An 8,750-nucleotide genomic window follows, 5' to 3' on the forward strand; every position below is an offset into this window, starting at 1 on the left:
ACAATACAAACTTTATGAACAACAAAAAGAGAGAGAGAGAGAGAGTAAAGTTGTAGATTTACCTTTTAGCGATTGATATGAAGGGAAAATTTGGAAAATAAATCAATTTTGGAAATGATACTGAAAGGGTTAAGGGTAGCGATTGATATGAAGAGAAAATTTGGAAAACAAACATTTTAACCAAAAGTAATTGCATGGGTATTTTGGACATTTTCATGCCTCTTGTTAGAGGATTTTAAGAAAGAGGGTCTACTTGCAACCATGTTAGAAAGTTTATTGGAGGTTATTGCAATTACCAAACTTCACGGGATGTTTCAATAACAATCTTGATGGGAGGTTTTAGCAATTTTCCCTAAAATAAAGGACATTGTTTAAAATATACTTTAAGGCCATGTTCTTTTTTCGGAATCACATTTACTGGGTAAGTGCATTTACCCATGTTCTTTTCTTGTTTGATTTACACAGGTAAATGATGTTTCTTATTTTCGCATGTTCTTTTGCAACACACTTCCCTAGGTAAATTGTTATTTTTTTCATCTCTTTCCAATTTTACCCTTTGAACATGGATTTGAAAACTGTCACAAAGTCTTAAATGCCCCTAAAATTTTTGGAAATAAATCATGCTGCCTCTTCTTTTAAACCCAATTTGAGCCTAATTCAAGTTTTTCCAACAATAGAAGAAAACACCATCTGCCATTATTTTGGGCTCAAATTTTGGGCATTTAAGACCGTTGCCATAATTTTTGGTCTTCTTTATGAAAATCAAACTAGTTCTGATTATTTAATGAACCATTGAATTTTCACAAATAACAAGTAGAGAGGAGAGTTTAAAATGCCAATGCTTATAAGATCATGTCAATCCTTTGACCTTCAAAATCACAGTTACAAAATGTGAGTCTAAATTACTTCCAATAAGCAGCATACACCAAAATTACATGGTTGGGGTTTTTCAAGTACAGCCAGATATACAGTTCTCTATCAAAGAAGAATAACAGAGAATGACAAAAAAACAGAACAGGGGAAAATTGGTTGGATGTCATTGGGGAAGAAGGAATAAAAATTCTCCATAGACCATAGTGAAGGCACAAACGGAACACCTCAGCACATTGCCTGGCTTCACTTGGCACAGCTGATTCATATATTAAGATGCCTTCTTCAGCAACAGGTCAATGATCAACTCATCCAAAATCTTGAACCGACCAAGTCCTGGTTGGTACCCGAACCACGGCTAGCTAGCTGCTGAATGCGAGAAGAGAACTCTCCAGCCTGCCATGAATTTTAGCCATTAGGGCTCAAGCCATGGAACAAAATACAGCATATACAATCAAGAAAAATACCATGTTTTCTGCACAAATGCCCGGAACAATGAAACATGGGAATTCTATAGGCTCAGTTTGGAAGGAATACAATCTTGTTCTTATTCACACAGGAAATTTCTAGATAAGTCACCTACAATCAGAAAGTTGGGTAAAAATTAAATGGCAAAAAATGATAGACCTTGATGAGATGGGCCAAAGTACAACACCAGTTCATGAGAGCTCCTTCTGATTATTTCCAGAATCAGTGGAGCTCCATCATTTTTTGAACATGCTGTATGTGTCATGTGGATATTATAGTCATACGTGTTTGTAAATTCTGAGGATTCCTCACCCTCTTTACAGTACTACAATACTTTTTTTTTCTGTTTACTAAAAAAATGTCAACCAGTAATGCAGCAAAAGCTTTAGTTTGTTCTTAACATAGAGGTTTATTCACTTTAATTAGGAAGGATTCGTGGCCATATTAAGTGAGGCAGAACACTGGTTTTGGGTTAAGCCTTTCTGTGCCAGTCAACCAAACCAAACAGTAGTAATTGGTATAGCCTCGTCTAGGCTGCCATTCTGAGAGAGGTCTATTGACAAAACATTCCATCTTTGAATCCACCCATCCTTCCTAGCTAAAACCATTAAATTTAAACTCTATCAAGTCGAATTTAATTTGTATAGTTAAGTCAGAAGAAGACCAAAGTTGGTCCACCCACCCTAAAGTGGCCACACTACCCTGAGAGAATTGAATACCCAGACTAGATGTAGAAAGTTGAGTAGAAACCCCTAGTTCTCTGTTGGTACCCAAAAGAAATAATGCCTTGAAAATGGTTCAGAGAAGTAAGGGTCCCTTTGGTTCGTAGCTGGAATCTGAATTGAAATCGGAATCAGAATCGGAATGGTCCATTCCTGGAATCTGTTTAGTTCAGTCAGGAATCGGAATCGGATTCTGATTCCTACTGTTTGGTTCAACTAAAAGCTGGAATCGGAATCAGCCAAAGTTTCCAATTCTGCCCCTGTTAAAAGAACATCAAAAACTGGTTTTCCACAGTTTGGAGACGTTGTTGAAGCTAATGCATTCATGTCTTCTGTAGTCAGAATTGATCAGGGAGGTCTGTCGGAGGAGCTTTCCTGTAAGAAACAATTTATACACTCATATTCTAGTTATCCAATGCTAGACTAACTTGCCTGAGCCTACTAGTATGGATTTCATTATGTAAAGGTGTTATTTATTTTCCTCTCATATTTAAAAGCTTCCATCCTTATTTTCTGTTTGTAATTTTTTATGAATTGATCAAAGACAAGAATGCCAATCTTCAAAAGGAGGTAAACTGGTAAAGAGCCACCTAACATATTTCTTGTTTCCATAAATATGTTGTGAAGAACAAAAAGTATGTTGTTGAATTTTGAAGAATGTTACCCCAGACAACTCTGCTAACTGTGGGTCCTCAATCTTGACGGTGAATAAGCTTGGCATTGGGCCTACAATTGAATGACCAAGCTGAGAGGCAAGAGTGTAACCTTGTGACTAATAAAATCCACAATTTGATCCTATCAATTTGCAGCACTAAAATAATAAAACCAAGTTCTGAAATTATCAGAAGTCATGTACAAAAATTACAAAGAGCACTTTCAGCCTTATCAATAACAAAGATACATTTTTGCAAGCAAAAAAAGAAAAAAAAAATACAAAGATACATGATATTTGCATTGCAAGTTTTTATAACTAATACTTAACAAAAGGCCGCTCCAAATTACTGGTTCTATAACTCCTTGAATGAAAAGAAAAAACATTGATAACTGTGATGTTTTTATCGTTCACAAGTTTTATTGGATGATCTTTTCTTCTTTTCCAATTCATAGAATGATAACTCAGCTTAATAAAACCTTATCCAACCATACAGAGTTGTCTTCCCAAATCCCGTTTTGCCATTCCATTTTCTAAATGGCCATATCAACTATTAGATTATGAACCTTAGATCAGCGCATGTTTTTTATGCCAATGCTAGCAGTAATGCTTTATGCATTAACTTTGATTTATGCACTCTTCAACATGGACAACTTGACCTATTAAAATACACATAAATGAGTGAAACTTTAAGCCTAATGCACTATATATAGATAGATAGATAAACCTGTACTCCATTTCGCAGAAGCCCAGAACAAAGAAATAAATCCATATTTTAGGCAAAATCTTGAAGAGGGGCGAGAAAAGAGAAAAGAAAAGGAATCACTTCCACCATTAAAGCACCTATCTTTACTAAAAAAACACAGTAACAGACAGAAAAACAAGGCATGTTCTGTTGCAGTTTCTGAAGGCTGCTAAACAAAACCAAAACCCCAAAAAGCATCTCCATCGGCCAATCAATGTTTATGGAAATTTGAACAGTGGGGTTTACTGTTAAAAGTTTTCTAGGGGAAAACACTTTTGTCAAAGTGACAACCACGCTTTTGAAATTCCAGGCACTAGGAGGAAAGATGCAACTTACACGAGCATCAAAGCCAAAGCGATTGATTACTTTCCAATTGTCCAAGTCATAAGCAGTGAAGTGCTTGCAACAAGTTGAAGCTTGAAGACGATTGCCAAGTTTTCCTCCTTCAAATGAATCCCCCTGAACCCCTCTCACAAAAGAAATTGCATACTTGCAAAAAACCAATGGGTCTTCACCTGGCGTCTCTTGCCCTCTCCCCCATCTGGGGTCCTTGAATATATTGATGTTCGGAGCCCAAAATGCCATTCCTTTGGTTTGCTCGGCATTGTATACAGCTCGAGCTTCGGTACCAATAGCCTTCAAAGTAAAAGTAAATTGAAGAATCAAACCATGCATGGGGGATACAGATTCAAATGATTTTGCCCTTTTCTCATGAGCAAAGTTGTTAGAGTGAATACTCGCTTACCTGTCCAATGCGATACCAAAGACGTTTATCAAACGATGCGGCAGTGAGGATGACCTAAGGAAAGCTCGTAGCACGTTGAATGGTTCTGTTGAATCGGATGCCAGGTCCGGCATCGGCGACACCGTGCAACGATTCCAACCACCATTGATAGCTGGGAATACCAAGTTTGGGAATCGCCGACGCATTGATAACGAGTTGAGAGATCTTCTCGTCTAAAGTAAGACGAGAGACGAGGTCTTTAACTCTTTAGAGGATGGGTAGAGATGTTTTGCAGAAGGGGAGGGAGCTGGTTGAAGGGTTTGCAGAAGGGGAGAGATAAAAGGAGAGAGATCCATCATGACCTGGCCGGAGTAATATAGGTCGGATCTTCGGAGTTCAACCGCCGAACTGTAGAAGGTTTGAAGGAGGGAGTGTCGAGAGACAGGAGAAAGAGGGTTGGAGTATCGGTATGACCCATTCCGATTCCAATTCTGATTCCGGACTCTTATTAACCAAACAGACGCTAATTAATTTGAGGCTTCGTATAAGAAGAAGATAGAGAGCCCATCATTCAACTAATTACTATCTAGAGTGAACAAGAAAGGAAATCATAGAAACCTATCCCCATGATGAACTGCAGAATGAAGTGAAACTAAGCTTAGTGTTGCTCATCACAGAAAATATCATGCAGGCATTCACATGTACGTGAAGCATCTAATGGTGGGTCCTGAGTCTTGACCATATAAATGCCCAACACGTGGAAAGTACAACTCTAGACGACAGTAGTACTGTAACAGCAGGAATTCTTCCTCTCCCCAGATGAGGAGGTTTTCGACTGCTGACCACCCTACTTCACTGGCATTGCTAATTTCAAACCCCACTAATCACTGGCCATATATCTAATCAAAAACCGAACCGGTTAATTAGACTGTTACAAAGGTCTGTTGATGATGTGCTTCGCTATGTAGAACCAGATGGTCATCATCAACCCCAGTCAATTTCCAAGCTCTATCAGCTTCCTGAAACCAATCAGTTTGAAGGAGAAAATACACCATTGATAACAGACAACAAGCCTCAGCTGCCAACAGTCCTAGCCACAGCCCCAAGAACCCAAACCCAAGGTGGAAAGCTAACAAAATGGCCAGAGGCATTCCCAAGAGATAAAATGCAGCAAAGTTTATATTATGTCCTAGTCTGGGCCTGGCACATCCCTTCAGGACTCCACAACCAGTCGTCTGTGGGCAATTGAAGAGCTCGCAGAGGCCTATGATTGGCAAAACCGTGCTGGTTAAGTCAAGAATTTCACTATCACCTGTAAACATCTTCCCCCATATGGAGCTGACCCCAGTTGCAAGTGTCATTGAGAGAAAACCCAAGAAGGACGACAGGAGTAGAGCAACAACCATGACTCTTCTAGCTTTCCAAGGCATGTTAGCGCCCAGTTCATTACTCACTCTAGTAGACACCCCGAAGCTGATGGATGAAGGCATTATATAAAGCAGAGAAGTTGTTTGTATTAATACCCCCATGGCTGCAACCTTTGGCTTAGGATATGAGAGCAACCCACATAAGATTATCATGAATTCATACCACCACCACTCCAAACAGACTGAGAAACAACTTGGGATCGCCAGCCCCAATATGGCCTTCTACCAGTAAGGCACTCTAGTGTCTTATATAAGTGACTTATTTGGTGCTTACAAAATTGTGCTTATACTGTTATTACAACCCCTTTTAACAGTGTATTGACAACATTCCCTATAAATAAAAAGATATATTCCCAATGCAAAGCCAAAAAAAAAGGCTGTAAGAACCGTGTGAACACAATTTTGTGAGGACTGAATCTGCTCTCTGTATCAAGGACTCAAGAGTGGCACCTAAACTATAGGGCATTGAGCTCAAAGCCTGTTGTTTTATTGAAGTTGGAGTTGACTTAGGGATGCGACTCTTGAGAACCTAGGCCCCACAAAGTGTAATACTAATTTCAGTGGTTTCTACTTTCTCCTTTCTAGAAATCAAAAACACAATCATCGATTCTCATTTTTTGTAATAGGCTTCAGCTCCACAATTAGCTCATCAGAAGATAATACAGGTAGGACCCAGCAGAGAGAGGGGAACCATTACTTATCCATTCATAAACAAAACAAAAAAGAAAAGGAAATTAAAAGAGTAAATAGAACCAGTGCAGTTTTCAATGGATTCTAGGAACATTGATTGGAGATCAGAGTTTTGCTGGGTTTGAATGATTCTTTTCTCACAAGTCACAAACCCAGTAAGGCACTCTAGTGTTTTCAAACGGCCTCTTACTCAAGGTAATTTAACAGCTGACTTGTGAAGCCCATAATCCAAGCCCACTGACTGCCTAAACTTTACCAATCAGAGCTGTCCATTAGATAGGGTGAAATGTTTACTCCCTAGTCCAATCATCCCCACAGTACCTGCCTACCTGGAGTTTTCTTTTTCAAAGTGATATGAAAGCTACAAAGCTTCATTTTTTTCCAATTTTCACCCAATAGTGTCTCATGGTATTATTATGTCTGGAGGGAGTGATATGAAAGCCACCTGAAGTTCTAATTTCCAATCCAAGCCCAGTGAAGCTACAAAGCTTCAAAGTGAAATGAAAGCTACAAAGCTTCGAATCTTTAGAAACCTTTTTCATCTTGTGTCACTCTCTGTTTTCCCCCCTTCTCAAATCCTTTGGTTCTGATGAAAGGATTTAGTTGTTGGATCCAATAGGAGTCCTCTTGTTCTTCTTTTTTCATTAAAACTCTACTTTGAGTCTTTGCCGACTAGAGTGGTTTGGTTAGTTTCTTCTTCTACTACAACTAGGGCTTTTTGTTGAGAAGATATGATCTTTAACAATAATCTTCATTATACTATTGATTAAATTACAGATTGTTACATGGTACTTCTCATGCATGATAAACCTATGATCAAGGATAAGTATTTTCCCTGCTTAATGGATTATCGTATTCTCTGGTAGATGTTTATTGTGTTTACAATTTAGGAGATTGAATACTATGAATTGGACAATTTTCATGCCAGTGTTATGATGGATTGTTGAAATCAGATTTTGTTCTACCCATGTAAAAGAGGAAAATATGATAGGTAATTGAGAAAATTGAAACATGATCCAGTGGTGTGTTGGGAATTAACTATTATCAGAACTTATTGTTTTATCCATTTAAAATAACTAATTTGGTTAGATTTTTCTTTTCCTTCAAAGTTCTTTATGCTCTCTAAATCTGATTTTCTTTTTTTTTTTTTTTTGCAGAAGGAATTTAAGGGACCAAGAATTTGGAGGGATGTATTGTGCAGTATTAACAGTGAAGTAAGAATTTGTGGTTTTGGCAATATAAACTCAGTTTTATATTCAATAAGGTTGTTTTTGGCTTGAAAGAAAAGGTAGGTAAAACCGTAAACCTATACTCCCAAGAGATAATTGTCAAGCTCTTCCTAGTGATGATTTTAGCAATTTATGGTCGGTGGCTTCTGTACTCAGTTCATCACTTCATTAATAAAATAGTTGATTGCCTTGTCTATTTTCAAAAAAAAAAAAAAGTCAGTAGGAATGTTGTCATGGTTATCTTTTTTCCCCTTTTTTAAACTAGCAAAAGAGGGAAAAATCCTGACCATTTTCTTCTCCTGAGCTTCTCTATAGGGCTACTTCCAGTCATTGTTCTTTTGCATTGAGAGGTTGCTAGAGTTTGAAGACGCTTGTCCTACCTGTAGCTGATGAAGCAGAGTCCATATGTATATATAATTATGTATACATATTTTATTTATTTGTTTGTTTAAGGGTTTATGAGAGAATGGTTTGACGAGGATGAAGATTGGTTTTTATTAAAAATTAGAATGAACAATTAAGAAGATGTGGTAAGTTGGACAATCAAGATCCCAAAATCAACATACAAATTCCTTCAAACAACATTCTCAATATCAAAGAAATAAAAAAAATCTCAGATGTGATTATTTGATAAGCTTTCGCCATCAAACAAGCAATCACTTGTTCATATTATTCGGAAACCATTAAAGATAAATCCACCTTTAAAAATCTAGTTTGGATTAATCATATTATTCCTTGTTCAAATTTATAGATGATCACTCCTAAAATTCAGGAGTTGCAGAGACTCTTATCTTGTGGGGGACAATTTTGAGATTTTACGTTAGTGTCGCAAGGGTATCCTTTACCCGGGAAAATAAAACTTGACGTGGGTCCCACATGAATTTAAAATTCGAACACAGATAAATTGGTCAATGGGATTGCAAACTTTCCCCCTCCACTTTACGAAAAAGAAACATGGCCTAAATGAAAGATTGAAAAGTCATTTAGAGTAAAATTTAGGCTCCGGTCCCTATATAAGAGTTCTTAGCTAGCTTTGCATTCATGAAGACAATGAAATATAAAATCCAAGGAAGGAGCTCATTAAAATTCCAAAATTGCCTCCAAGTGACATTGTTAAACTCCATGTGTAAGTAAGAATTTTATGGCCAGAAGAACATGTAAAATTTCCACGTGGCGTTAAGGTCCAACACAACCTATCTGGGTTGGAATGGGGAAGAGAAGGC

General features: G+C 37.6%; 1 pseudogene across 1 annotated transcript; it reads right to left on the minus strand.

Moving 5' to 3' along the window:
- Positions 1-870: 870 nt before the first annotated feature.
- LOC104609482 (protein DETOXIFICATION 48 pseudogene) lies at positions 871-6,673 on the minus strand (annotated as a pseudogene). Its single transcript, XR_737278.3, has 4 exons — positions 6,620-6,673; positions 4,203-5,830; positions 3,794-4,093; positions 871-1,266 (listed from the first exon to the last, which is right to left on the minus strand). The product of XR_737278.3 is annotated as a protein DETOXIFICATION 48 pseudogene (transcript).
- Positions 6,674-8,750: the final 2,077 nt, after the last annotated feature.

The sequence above is a fragment of the Nelumbo nucifera genome, chromosome 7 (genome assembly GCF_055504915.1).
Source record: "Nelumbo nucifera cultivar China Antique chromosome 7, China Antique-T2T, whole genome shotgun sequence".
NCBI classification, from domain to species: Eukaryota; Viridiplantae; Streptophyta; class Magnoliopsida; order Proteales; family Nelumbonaceae; genus Nelumbo; species Nelumbo nucifera.